Source organism: Mustela nivalis, assembly GCF_964662115.1.
Source record: "Mustela nivalis genome assembly, chromosome: 2".
Classification (NCBI taxonomy): domain Eukaryota; kingdom Metazoa; phylum Chordata; class Mammalia; order Carnivora; family Mustelidae; genus Mustela; species Mustela nivalis.
This window is the reverse complement of record NC_139021.1, coordinates 66,759,763-66,772,846: the sequence shown is the minus strand read 5'-3', so window position 1 is coordinate 66,772,846 and position 13,084 is coordinate 66,759,763.

Here is a 13,084-nt window from a genome sequence, read left to right as displayed (position 1 = left end):
TCCTATGACTAATCTATCTGTATGACTTCTTTGGAGAAATGTCTGCTCATGGCTTCTGCCCATTTTTAATCCATTTAATTAGATCATTAGGGTTTTTTGGGGGGGGGGTTGGCATTGAGTTGTATAAGTTTTTTTTTTTTTATGTATTTTGGATACTATTCCTTTATTGGATATATCATTTGTGAATGTCTTTTCCCATTCAGTAGATTGTCTCTGTTTTGTTGATTCTTTCTTTTGCTATGCAGAAACTTTTTATTTTTATATAGTGCCAATAGTTTACTTTTGCTTTTGTTTCTCTTGCCTCAGGAGACTTACCTAGGAAAATGTTGCTATGGACAATGTCAGAGAAATTACTGACTGTGCTCTCTTCAAGGATTTTTATGGCTTCAGGTCTCAGATTTAGGTCTTCACTCCATTTTGAGATTATTTATTTATTTATTTTTAGTTTTTTGGGGTTTTTGTATGATGTGAGAGAATAATCCAGTTCCATTCTTTTGCAACTAGCTGTCCTCCTTTTTCAACACCATTCATAGAAAAACCTTTCTTTTCTCCATTGTGTATTCTTGTCTCCTTTACCAAAGTTTAATTTACCACATAACCATGGATTTATTTCTGAGGCGTCTGTTCTATTCTATAGATCTGTGTGTCTATTTTTGTGCCAGTACTATATTCTTTTGATAACTGCATCTTTGTACTGTATCTTGATATCTGGAATTATGATACCTTTAGTTTTGTACTTCTCTTTCAAGACATCTCTGGCTTTTCAGCGTCTTTTGTGATTTCATACAAATTTTAAGATGATTTGTTCTAGTTCTGTGAAAAATGCTGTTGGTATTTTAAATGTGTAGGTTGCTTTGGGTAGTATGGACATTTTAACAAAATTTGTCTTGAAATCCATAAGCATGGAATATCTTTCCATTGTTTGTTTCATCTTTAATTTCTTTCAGTGATGTTTCATAGTTTTCAGAGTACAGGTCTTTTACCTCTTAGGGAAGTTTATTTGTTAGTGTTTTATTATTTTTGGTATAATTGTAAATGGAATTGTTTTCTTAATTTTTTTTCTGCTACTTCATTATAAGTGAATAGAAAGGCAACAGATTTCTGTACACTGGTTTTGTATCCTGCAACCTTAATGAATCCATTTATTGGTTGTAGTAGCTTTTTGGCAGTCTCCAGGGTTTTCAGTATATTATCATGTCATCTGCAAATGATAAAAGTTTTACTTCTCTCTTACCAATTTGGATGACTTTTAATTCTTTTTGTTGTGTGGTTGCTATGGCTAGGATTTCCAGTACCATGTTGAATAAAAGTGCTCAGAGTGAATATCTTTGTCCTATTCTTGACCTTAAGGGAAAAGCTCTCATTTTTCTCACCATTGAGTATGACATTAGTTGTGGGGTTTTCATATAAAGCTTTTATTATGTTGAGGGATGTTCCCTCTAAACCTACTTTGTTGAGGGTTTTTATCATGAATTAGTATAGTACTGGGTCAAAGGCATTTTTTTTCATTATTTATATATAAAAACATTTTATTTTAAAATTTTAATTAATTTTTTTATTTTTTATAAACATATATTTTTATCCCCAGGGGTACAGGTCTGTGAATCACCAGGTTTACACACTTCACAGCACTCACCAAAGCACATACCCTCCCCAATGTCCATAATCCCACCCCCTTCTCCCAAACCCCCTCCCCACAGCAACCCTCAGTTTGTTTTGTGAGATTAAGAGTCACTTATGGTTTGTCTCCCTCCCAATCCCATCTTGTTTCATTGATTCTTCTCCTACCCACTTAAGCCCCCATGTTGCATCACCAAGGCATTTTTATCATTTGTCAAAATGACTATATGGTTCTTACCCTTCTCTTATTGATGTGATGTATCATGTCGATTGATTTGCAAATATTGGACAATCTTTTTTTTTAAGATTTCATTTATTTATTTGACAGAGAGAGAGAGAGAGTGAGAGCAGGAACACAAGCAGGGGGACTGGAAGAGGAAGAAGCAGGCTTCCTACAGGGAGCCTGGTTTGGGGCTCAAGCCAATGAAACAATTTCATTATTCCCAGAGCCCTGGGATCATGACCTGAGCCAAAGGCAAACACTTTATGACTGAGCCACCCAGGCACACCCCTTATATTGGGCAACTCTTGCATACCAGGAATAAATCCAACATGATCATGGTGGATGATTTTTTTTTCATAAGTTGTTGGATTTGTTTTGTTAATGTTTTGTTGAGGATTTTTGCATCTATGTTTATCAGAGATATTGGCCTGTAGTTCTATTCTTTTGTAGTGTCTTCGCCTGGTTTTGGAGACTTTCCATTCTCTTCTATTTTTTTGTAAAAGTTTGAAAAGAAAAGTTCTTAACTTTAAGTGTTTGGTAAAACTCACCTATGATGTCATCTGGTCCTAGACTTTTGTTTGGGGGAGGTCTTTTTTTAAATTTTTATTTTCCTAATTACTGATTCAATTTTATTGTTCATAACCAGTCTGATAATTTTTTTTTATTTCTTCTTGATTCAGTTATGGGAGGTAATATTTTTCTAAGAATTTATCCATTTCTTCTAGAATTTATCCACTTCTAAGAATTTATTCATTTCTTGTCCAATTTGTTGGCATATAATTTTTCATAATATTATCATGGCTTTGTTTTTCTGTGGTATTGATTGTTATTTCTACTCTTTCATTTCTGATTTTGAGTCCTATTTCTCTCTTTCTCTTTCTCTTTCTCTCATTCCAATGGGTTTGACTACTAGTTTATCAGTTTTTTTAAATGTTCTCCAAGAATCAGCTACTGATCTCATTTATATCTTTAAATGGTTTTTTTTTTGTTCATTTTGAAGTTCCATTTCATTTATCTCTGCTTCAATATTTTTTTCAATCTCTGCTTTCAATATTTTTTTATATAATTCCTTCTGCTGGTTTTGGTCCCCCTCCCAGCTCTGTTAGGTTTAAGGTTAGGTTGATTATTTGAAATTTTTCTCACTTCTTGAGGTAGGCCTCTAAATTTGCTTTAAAATTCCCTTTTAGAATAGCTTTTGCTGCTTCCAAAAGTTTCCAGGCTATTGTGTTTCATTTTCATTCATATTCATGTATTTTTAAACTTTCTCTTTGATTTCTTGGTTGACCTTTCCTTGTTTGGTTGTATGTTATTTAACCAAGCTGTATGTGTGTGCTTTCCAGAGTTTTTCTTACAGTTGATTTCTAGGTTCATAGCGCTGTGGTCAGAAAAGATGCGTGGTATGATTTCAGTCCTTTTTAATTTGTGGAGACTTGTTTTATGGTCTAATGCATGATATATTCTGGAGAATATTTGATGTGTACTTGAAAAGAATGTATATTGCGCTATTTTAGGATGGAATATTCTGAATATACCAATTAGATACATCTGGTCAAATGTGTGATTCAAAGCCATTGTTTCCTCATTGATTTTCTATTTGAATGATCTATCAATTGATGTAAGTAGGGTGTTAAAGTCCCATGTTATTTTGTATTAGTATTGATTACTTCCTTTATGTATGTTATTAATTGCTTTATGTATTTGAAGGCTCCATTGGTGGGTGCATAAATATTTATAATAGTTATATCTTCTTGTTTAATTGTTTTCTTTATGGTTATATACCATATATATGTATATATGGTTATATACCATATATACCATATACCATATATCATATATAGTGTCCTTCTATGTAACTTGTTACAGTCTTTGTTTGTAAAGTCTACTTCGTCTGGAAGAATCATGTAGATGATGTAAAAGTAGGGGAACTGTGTTTCTTCTGGTCTCTTGAATTTACCTAGATATCTAACAGATCATTCAGAATATCTGAAAATTCAACCTGAGATCTAAGGAAAGAATTGCTACAATACTACAAATAGAAAAAAGACTACTATTTGCAAAGGAAGAAGGTGAAGAGACATGATTTTGAGGGGATATATAAACCACAGTCGGGAGGGATCCTCTGTAAGAAGGCTGCTGGAAAGTGATATAGCAGTAGTACATAAAATCAGAACTTTTAGAAGTCGGCTTCCATGAGGGACATCGCTGGCTGAAATATGCTCAGGCGGTAAAGCAGGGCAGACTCTTAAGCAGTGTGGTCTCAGGATCCCCAGGGTCACAGAAAGAAGGGGGGATGCCTGAATGCAGCAGAGTTCCCAAGTGTTGGAGCAGAGAATCCAGCTATAATTAGCGAGCTCCAAAGTGGATTCTCAGCTATGTGTTGCAATAAACTATGAACCCCAACACAATCAGGAGACCACTCTCCAAGCAGGGACCCAAAAAAGAATAACTGCTATGAGAGCTGGATCCTTTGTCCAGGAGGAGTGGCATGGATCAGAAAAAAATAAGGCAAAGCCTCCCCAGACAGGATTTTTTGAGGCACCTCTCCTCCCCCTGGGAGGATTGATGTCGGTACACACAGCAGGAGTCTGGGGAGTTTGAAGCATATGAAAGGGTCTGACTGTCTTTCCCTGAAGGTGCACTGAAGAGTGGGGGACATGATCCTTCAGCTCTAGGGCTGGAGATTGGGGTGGCACCATTTTTTTGTTGTTTGTTCACCCTATAAAGCAGCAGTAAAAGACAAATAGAGTAATCCATATGAGTTTACATTGGGCCTGGCCCCTGGCAAGGAATGGTGCAATTCCACCTAGGCAAAGACACCTGAGGATCAGTGCAACAGCCCTCTTACCAAGAAGACCAGAAGGATCCTCAGGGGAATACCAAATTAATAGATCCCTCAAAACTGAAAAACTCTTGTGCTGGGGAAAATAGTATATAGAATTGGGGTTTTGGCATGAGTCTTTAATCTTTCAGTTTAAGATTTTTCTTTTTCCTTTTCAACTAGTTTTTTATTTTATCAACTCTTTGTTTTTAAGTCTTTTTTAAATTCCATTTTTTCCATTTTCACTTGATAGATATACACTTCACTTTTTGCTTCCTTTCACTGTATACAATTTTATTTTGTTATATATAAATTTTGCTTTCTTTACAATTCTGAGATTTAGCTTCTTCTAACAAACAGGACAAACTACACACAGGGCAAGTGGATTACCCTGTTTTGTCCACCTGTGTCCACACTTGTGAGATTATGTTCTTTCTTTTCTACTTTTTTTTTAATTTTCTTTTTTGTTTTCTGACCTCTTCAGATTTGTCTAGTATGTATTTCACTTGATATTTTTTTATTTTGTTTTCCCACTCATCCTTTCTTCTCTGGGCAAAATCACTATAGGAAAGAAATGACAACAAAAGAAAACAGAGGTAATACTTTCTGCCACAGATCTTATCAATATGGACATAAGTAAAATGTCAGAGCTCATTAAAGATATCGGTTATAAAGTTACTAGCTCTCTTAAAAAAAAGACTTTAGAGAATCTCTTAGTGCAGAAATAAAATCTAATCAGGCAGAAATTTAAAAGTGCTGTAACTGAGATGCAGTCTATAATGGCTGCTCTAATAGCTAGAATAAATAAGGCAGAAGAGAGAGTAAGTGACATAGGAGACAAAACAGTTGAAAGGAAGGCAGCTGAGGAAGAGAGAGAAAAACAATTAATGTACCATAAGGGAAGGATTTGAGAAATCAGTGATACCATAAAGTGCAACAATATTAGAATTATTGGGGCCCCAGAGGAAGAAGAAAGAGAGAGAGAGACAGAAGGTATATTTGAGCAAATCATAGCTGTGAACTTCCCTAATCTGGGGAAGGAAATAGACATTTAAGTTCAAGAAGTAAACAGAATGTCCCCTGAAATCAATAAAAATAGATGAATACCCTGCCATATAATAGTGAAGCTTTCAAATTACAGAGATAAAGAGAAAATCCTAAAAGAAGCTCAAGGCAGGAGCTCCTTAAACTACAATAGTGGAAACATTGGACTGGCAACAGACCTATCCACAGAGACCTGGTAGAACAGCAAGGGCTATCATGATATATTTAGAGTACTAAATGAGAAAAACATGCAGCCAAGAATATTTCATCTATCAAGGCTGTCATTCAGAATGGAAGGAGAGATAAAGAGTTTCCAGGACAAAGAGAAACTAAAACAATTGTGATCACTAAACCAGCCCTGCAAGAAATATTAAAGAGGATCCTGTAAGTAAAGAAAGAGCCCAAAAGTAGCATAGGCCAGAAAGAAACAGAGATAATTTACAGGGACTTTACAGGTAATACAATGGCACTAAATTCATTTCTGTCAATAGTTACTCTGAACATAAGTAGGTTAATGCTCCAATCAAAATACAGAGGATTGCATGAAGCAATAGGTGTGTTGCAAAAACAATGAATTCTGTTACGCTGAAAAGAAATAATAATAAAAAAAAAAGACAGGATATCAGATTGAATAAAAAAGCAAGAACCATCCATATTCTGTGTACAAGAGACTCATTTTAGACCTAAAAACACCACAAGATTGAAAGTGAGGGGGTGGAGAACGATTTATCATGCTAATGAGCATTAAAAGAAAGCTGAAATAGGAATCCTTATTTCAGACAGATTAGGTTTTAAACCAAAGATGATAACAAAAGATGAGGAAGGACAGTATATCATGTTTAGGATCTATCCAACAAGAAGATCTAAAAATTATAAATATTTATACTCCTAATTTGGAAAAAGCCAATTACATAAACCAATGAATAAGTAAATTAAAGCAATAGATTGATAATTACATAATAATAATAGGGGACTTCAACAACCCACTCAGCAATGGACAATCATCTAAGCAGAAGATCAACAAGGAAATAAGGGCTTTGAATGACAATGACACACTGGACCAGGTGGACTTCACGGATATATACAGAGCATTCAATCCTAAAACAACAGAAAACACATTCTTCTTGAGTGCACATGGAACATTTTACAGAACAGACCACATACTGGGTCACAAATAAGGTCTCAATGGGTACCAAAAGATTACGATTATTCCCAGTAATTTTCATACTACAATCATTTAGAACTTGAACTCAATCACAAGAGGAAATTTGGAAAAAATTTAAACACTTGGAAGGTAAAAAGCATCTTACTAAAGAATGAATGGGTCAACCAGGAAATTAAAGAAGAATTTTAAAAATTTATGAAAACAAATGAAAATGAAAACACAACTGTTCACAACCTTTGGGACACGGGAAAGGTGGTCCTAAGGGGGAAATATATAACCATCTAAGCCTTTCTCAAAAAATTAGATAAGTCTCAAATACACAATCTAACCTTATACCTAAAGAAACTGGAGAAAAAAAAAAACAATAAATAAAGCTTAAACCAAGCAGAAGAGAAATAATAAAGATTAGAGCAGAAATCAATGAAACAGAAACCGAAAGAAGAGTAGAACATATAAATAAAAGTTGAAGCTGGTTCCTTGAAGGAATTAATAGGATTGATAAACTCCTAACCAGATTTCAGAGAAAAGAGAAAAGACCCAAATTAATAAATTGAAAATTTTAATAAATTGAAAAATGAAAGAGGAGAGATCATGATCAACAGCAAGGAAATACAAACAATTATAAGAACATATTTTGAGTTACTGTATGCCAACAAATTAAGCAACCTGGGAGATATGGATACATCCTGGAGACTTATAAACTACCAGAACTCTAAGAGGAAGAAACAGAAAACCTGAACAAACCCTCGCCAGCAAGGAAATTGAAGCAGTGATAAAAAAAATCTCCCAACACCTGAGTCCAGGTCTGGATGGCTTTCCAGGGACATTTTGCCAAACATTTAAAGAAAAACTAATACCTACTCTTCTGAACCTGTTCCAAAAAACAGAAACAGAAAGAAAACTTCCAAACTCTTTCTATGAGGCCAACATTACCTTGATCCCAAATCCAAAGAACTCACCAAAAAAAAAAAAAAAAAAAAAAAAAAAAAGAATTATAGACCAAAATCCCTGATGAGCATGGGTGCCACAATTATCACCAAGATATTAGTAAGGTCCAACAAATACATTAAAAGGATTATTCACCATGACCAAGTGGAGTTTATTCCTGGACTGCAAGGCTATTTCAACATTTGCAAATCAAACATAGCATATAACTTTAATAAAACTAAAGACAAGAAACATACGATCCTCTCAATTGATGCAGAAGTATTTGACTAAATACGCCATTCTTTCTTCATTAAAATTGTAGGGATAAAGGTAACATACTTCAATATCATAAAAGCTACCTACCAAAAGCCCATAGCAAATATTATTCTCAATGGGGAAAAACTGAGAGCTTTTCCCGTAAGGTCAGGGACACAACCGTGGATGCCACTCTCAACCACTGTTGTTCAACATAGTACTAGAAGTCCTAGCCTCAGCGGTCAGACAACAAAAGGAAATAAAAATAATTCAAATTGTCAAAGAAAAGGTAAAACTCTTACTCTTCACAGATGACATGGCACTTTATGTTGAAAAATCCAAAAACTCCACCCCAATTGAAATTCCTTACCCTATTTTTTGCATATCTATTACCAGTTTTTTATTTGTGGTTATTATTAGATTTGTATATAACATCAGCATATAGCAGTCCATATTAAGGAGACAGTTGCTTATGTTTGAACCCATTTTTTCTCCTCTCCTTCCCAAGTTTTATGTATATGGTGTCTTACTTTACATCTTTTAATTTTGTGAATGTCTTGACTGATTTTTGTAATTATACTTAAGTTTAACACTTTTTGCTTTCTTACTTTTCTTACTCCTTCTTATGGCCTTTCCTTTCCATTCAGAGTCCCTGGTACCATTTTTTTTTTTTGTAGGATTTCTTTGGTGGTGATGAATTCCTCTAATTTCTTTTTTGTCTGTGAAACTTTTTATCTCCCCTTTTATTCTGAAGGATAGCCCTGATGTATAGAGTATTCTTGTTTGCAGAGTTTTTGTTAGCACATTTAATATATCATGACACTCCCATTTGGCCAGCAAAGTTTCTGTTGAAAAATCAGCTGATAACCTTATGGGATTTCCTTGTATGTAACTGTTTTCTTTTCTCTGGCTGCTTTTAAAATTCTCCTTTTGCCATTTTAATTAATATATGTCTTGGTGTAGACCTCCTTGGGTTGATTTCAGTGGGTTTCTCTGTGCTCCCTAGATTTGGATATTTGTTCCCACCCCAGAATCAGGGAAGTTTTCAGCTATTATTTCTTCAAATAATTTTTCTGCCCACTTTCCTCTCTGTTCTTTTGGGATTCCTATAATATGAATGTTATTATGCTGAATGTATCACTAAATTCCCTTAGTCTATTTTCTCTTTCTCTTTCTTTCTTTTTTTCTTTTTCTTTCTTTCTTCTTATTCGTCTTCTTCTTCTCCTTTTTTTTTTTTTTCTTTTTTGGTTATTCCTTTCTCTCTGTCACCCCACTTCATTGTTTTCCATTACCCTGTTCTCCAGGTTGCTGATCTGTTCTGCTTTCTCTTGTCTACTATTTATTTCCACTAGTTTATTTTTAATATCCATTACTGATTTCCTCACCTTTGATTGGTTCTTTTGTATGTTTTCTATTAAAAGTCTCACTGAGGTCCTCCACTCTTAAGTCAATTATCTTTTTGACCATCACTTAAAGTTCTCTCAGGCATATTATGTATCTTTATTTTATTTAGCTTTCTTACTGTGATTTTGTCCTGTTCTTTCATTTGGGACATATTTTTCTGTCTCATTTTTTCTAACTACTTGTGTCTGGTTTTTTTTTTTTTTTTTTTTTTTAATACTAGGAACATCAGCTACATCCTTTGCTCTTGCAAGTAGTGGCCTTATGACTAAGAAGTCTTATAATACCCTTCAGTGCCATGTTTCCTGTTCCCTAGGACCTGGCACTTCAAGGAGTGACTCCTATGTGTGTTGTGTGTGTCTTGTTTTGTTCTGGACACTTTTTTCTTCAGTCCTTTTGGCTGCGGTGGCTTTCTTGCCTATAGTGAGTAGTGTTTGGTCCATAGCTGAAGTAGAGTGGGTTTTAACAAGGTACATGCACATTTACTTGCTAAGTGAGACCTGGAGCCCCTGCTTCAGGACTGGGCTGACCTTGTAGAAGTGCTGAGAGTGCATGGGCTGTCACTTCCAGGAAAAAGAGATAGCATGTCAAGCAACCTTAGCAGATAGAACATAGAACCACCAATTTGAAAAATCACCAGGGAAAGACTGGAAGAAAAGTGATTTACTCATCACATGGCATGTCCTAGAGATACAAGAATCTCAGAAAGACTGAGATTGTGTTGCTGTAAAGATTTGCACTGGTCTTCTAGGGGTGTGAACTGGCAGCACCAGGACTGAGACAAGTGTGACTGGGAACAGTGTATCTACTGAAGTGATGGAGACAGAGCTTGGTCCAAACAAGTTAAGTAGGGAGTGGGGGCATTGATCTGTTTTCTGCAGATGGCAGTGTGTTTATGCTAGGAGCTGGGGACAGGGAGGACGGGAGGGAGAGGAGCATGGTGCCTATCAGTTCCTTTGTTCCTGGAGGAGTCTTTCTGAGATTCTTGTATCTCTAGGACATGCCATGTGATGAGTAAATCACTTTTCTTCCAGTCTTTCCCTGGTGATTTTTCAAATTGGTGGTTCTATGTTCTATCTGCTAAGGTTGCTTGACATGCTATCTCTTTAAGGCTGGGGACTCAACTTCCTAACATTCTCAAGGCTCTCCTAGAGCTGAGCTTAATGACGTTTAGAATTCTATCCAGGTACTAACCAGGCCAAGCTTTGAGGTTGCTTGTTGTTAAGAACTAGTGAAATGTGTCTCCTCTCACCTTCAAAGCCCAATGTTATGGGGTTTGTCTTACCCTAGAAGTTTCCTCTGTGTGACAGTCTGTTTCTCACCCTTCTCAGCACCCCTGGCTCCTTCCTCTCCACAAGTAGCCATGGCCTGTTTAGGCTTCAAATCACCTCTCCACCTTTCCTACCTTCTTCATGGTGGCCTCTCCTTGCCAGTCTTTGGGTAGTTTTCTAAGTTATTAAACTGATGTGAGTGTTATCTTGTTGTGTCTGTTGGACAAGGCAAGCTTAGGTTCCTCCTACTCCACCACCTTCCCAGTCTCCTCTATATGTATATACTTATTGACTTAAAATAGAATGACCACTCTGGAGGTTTGCAAAACAAGCACTTGCCAATATTGGTTATAATGTTACTTGGGAGAACAGGGAGGGAGGAAATAGAGGTTGAAACCCATGCCTATGGGTTTGCTTTTTGACTGTGCCCAGCCCATGCATCAGACATTTGAGCTATGAAGCCATCAGGATATCTCTAGTCCAGCCACTCTCTGCCTTTACTATAGGAGACATCCACAGTGAAAAATACTTAACTGAGTCCAGTCTATCCTCAGATCTATGAGAGATCATAACAATAAATGATTCTTGTCGCAGGACGCTAATTTTGGGGTAGTTCACTTACAGAAAAAGGCAACTGAAAAAGGGAGTAACCATTCCCATTACTCATACTCAACTTTACTTTTATATTTTTCCTAATAGATGGGACTTTAATATTTAATTGGGTTACTTAACAAATTTAGATTTTTTTCACTTCATCTATAGCAGAAATAGCTTTTGGCCCAAATGCTTTACCTTTGTCTTATGGACTAGTTGAACATACTTTGATCTTCTAAAAACTCTGCTTCTGGGAAGGGAACACTCTGACTAACACTGTGATCTTTTACAAATCACCTATACAAAAGTCTAGAGAAAAAAAAAAACACTCCTTGAAAATAACTTTTTATTTCTAAAGTTTGCAGGGTGCCTGGGTGGCTCAGTGGGTTAAAGCCTTTGCTTTCTCCTCAGGTCATGATCCCAGGGTCCTGAGATCAAATCCCATGCCGGGCTGTCTACTCAGCAGGGAGCCTGTAAAATAAAAAAATAAATAAATAAAACCTTTAAAACAAAACAAAAACTAAAGTTTGCATGACATCTTTACAAAAGAATAAAAGAAATACACCAGTATGATAAAATGAAGGCATATTATAACAATCTTATAATAGTAAAAAAAAATTTTATTGCTTAATATCATTTACTTAATTGTTAATCCATTTCTTCTGTTTAGTAAGCATTAAAACTAGAACTTGCCTTCTACATACTCTGTTGAGCAGATCTTTTGCTTTGTCCCTTCCTCTGTTCAGACATGAAACAATTAACTTCATAAAATTGAAAATAGCTTTCAAATGTCATTATCTTTTTCTAATTTTCATGGGCACTTAAAAGAATGCTAATTAAGTTCAACTTGAAATTTTCGTATTTTTCATTTATTGATGGGGCTGCATTATTTTGAAAAGAGAACCTCTTTAATAATATTGTCATATTTTTTGAGAACTCTACATTATAAAATGATGAACATCATTTCAGTGAAGTACAGAGGTTTATAACAATAATGTCTGAAAAATACATCTATCAAATTTCAATTCATTGCCAGTTTTGGGGTTCCTAGTGATCTGTGCTAGAGGTCATTGTACATCCTCTAATCATTCATCTCCCCACTATGTATTAAGAATTTTAAAATAACCTATCTGTCAGCTGATGCCACAATAATTCTGCTCACCAGCTACCCTAAAATTCTGTAACTTTACAGTAAGCATCTTTACAATAAGCATCTGTTTCTCAGTAATGTATCTGAGATTCAGCATGGGTGGCTCTGTTCCATGTGTCTCTTCTGGGGCCATGTGTTTCATTCTATTCTCATGAGAATTGCCAAAGAATAAGAAGCCTTAAAGTACAAGTGTATTTCAAGGCTTCTCTCTTTAACATTGAACATTACATTGGTCAGAACAAGTCACATGACCTGAAGTCAAGGGGCAGAAAGATGAGGCCATGGCAACTGAATAGATGTCTAACTCTATTACAACAGAGTTACACATCAGAACCAAAAGGTCATTTGCCACAAATGTTAGATGAGGACAGGTATGCTTCCTTAAACCCTGAATCCTATACCTGGACCACCAGGATACACATCTAGGCCCAAACTCTAAAGATCGGCCAGGTTAGTTCTTCAGCATTTGCTCTACTTCTTGAAGTATACAAACAAAAACAGACAAACAAAAAGACTGATAAAAGTATATGGCAAGAGACAAAAATGTGTATATATATATATATATATGCAAGTAAATGGATAACCTCGTCAAAAAGAACCCCAAGTGTAAGATTTA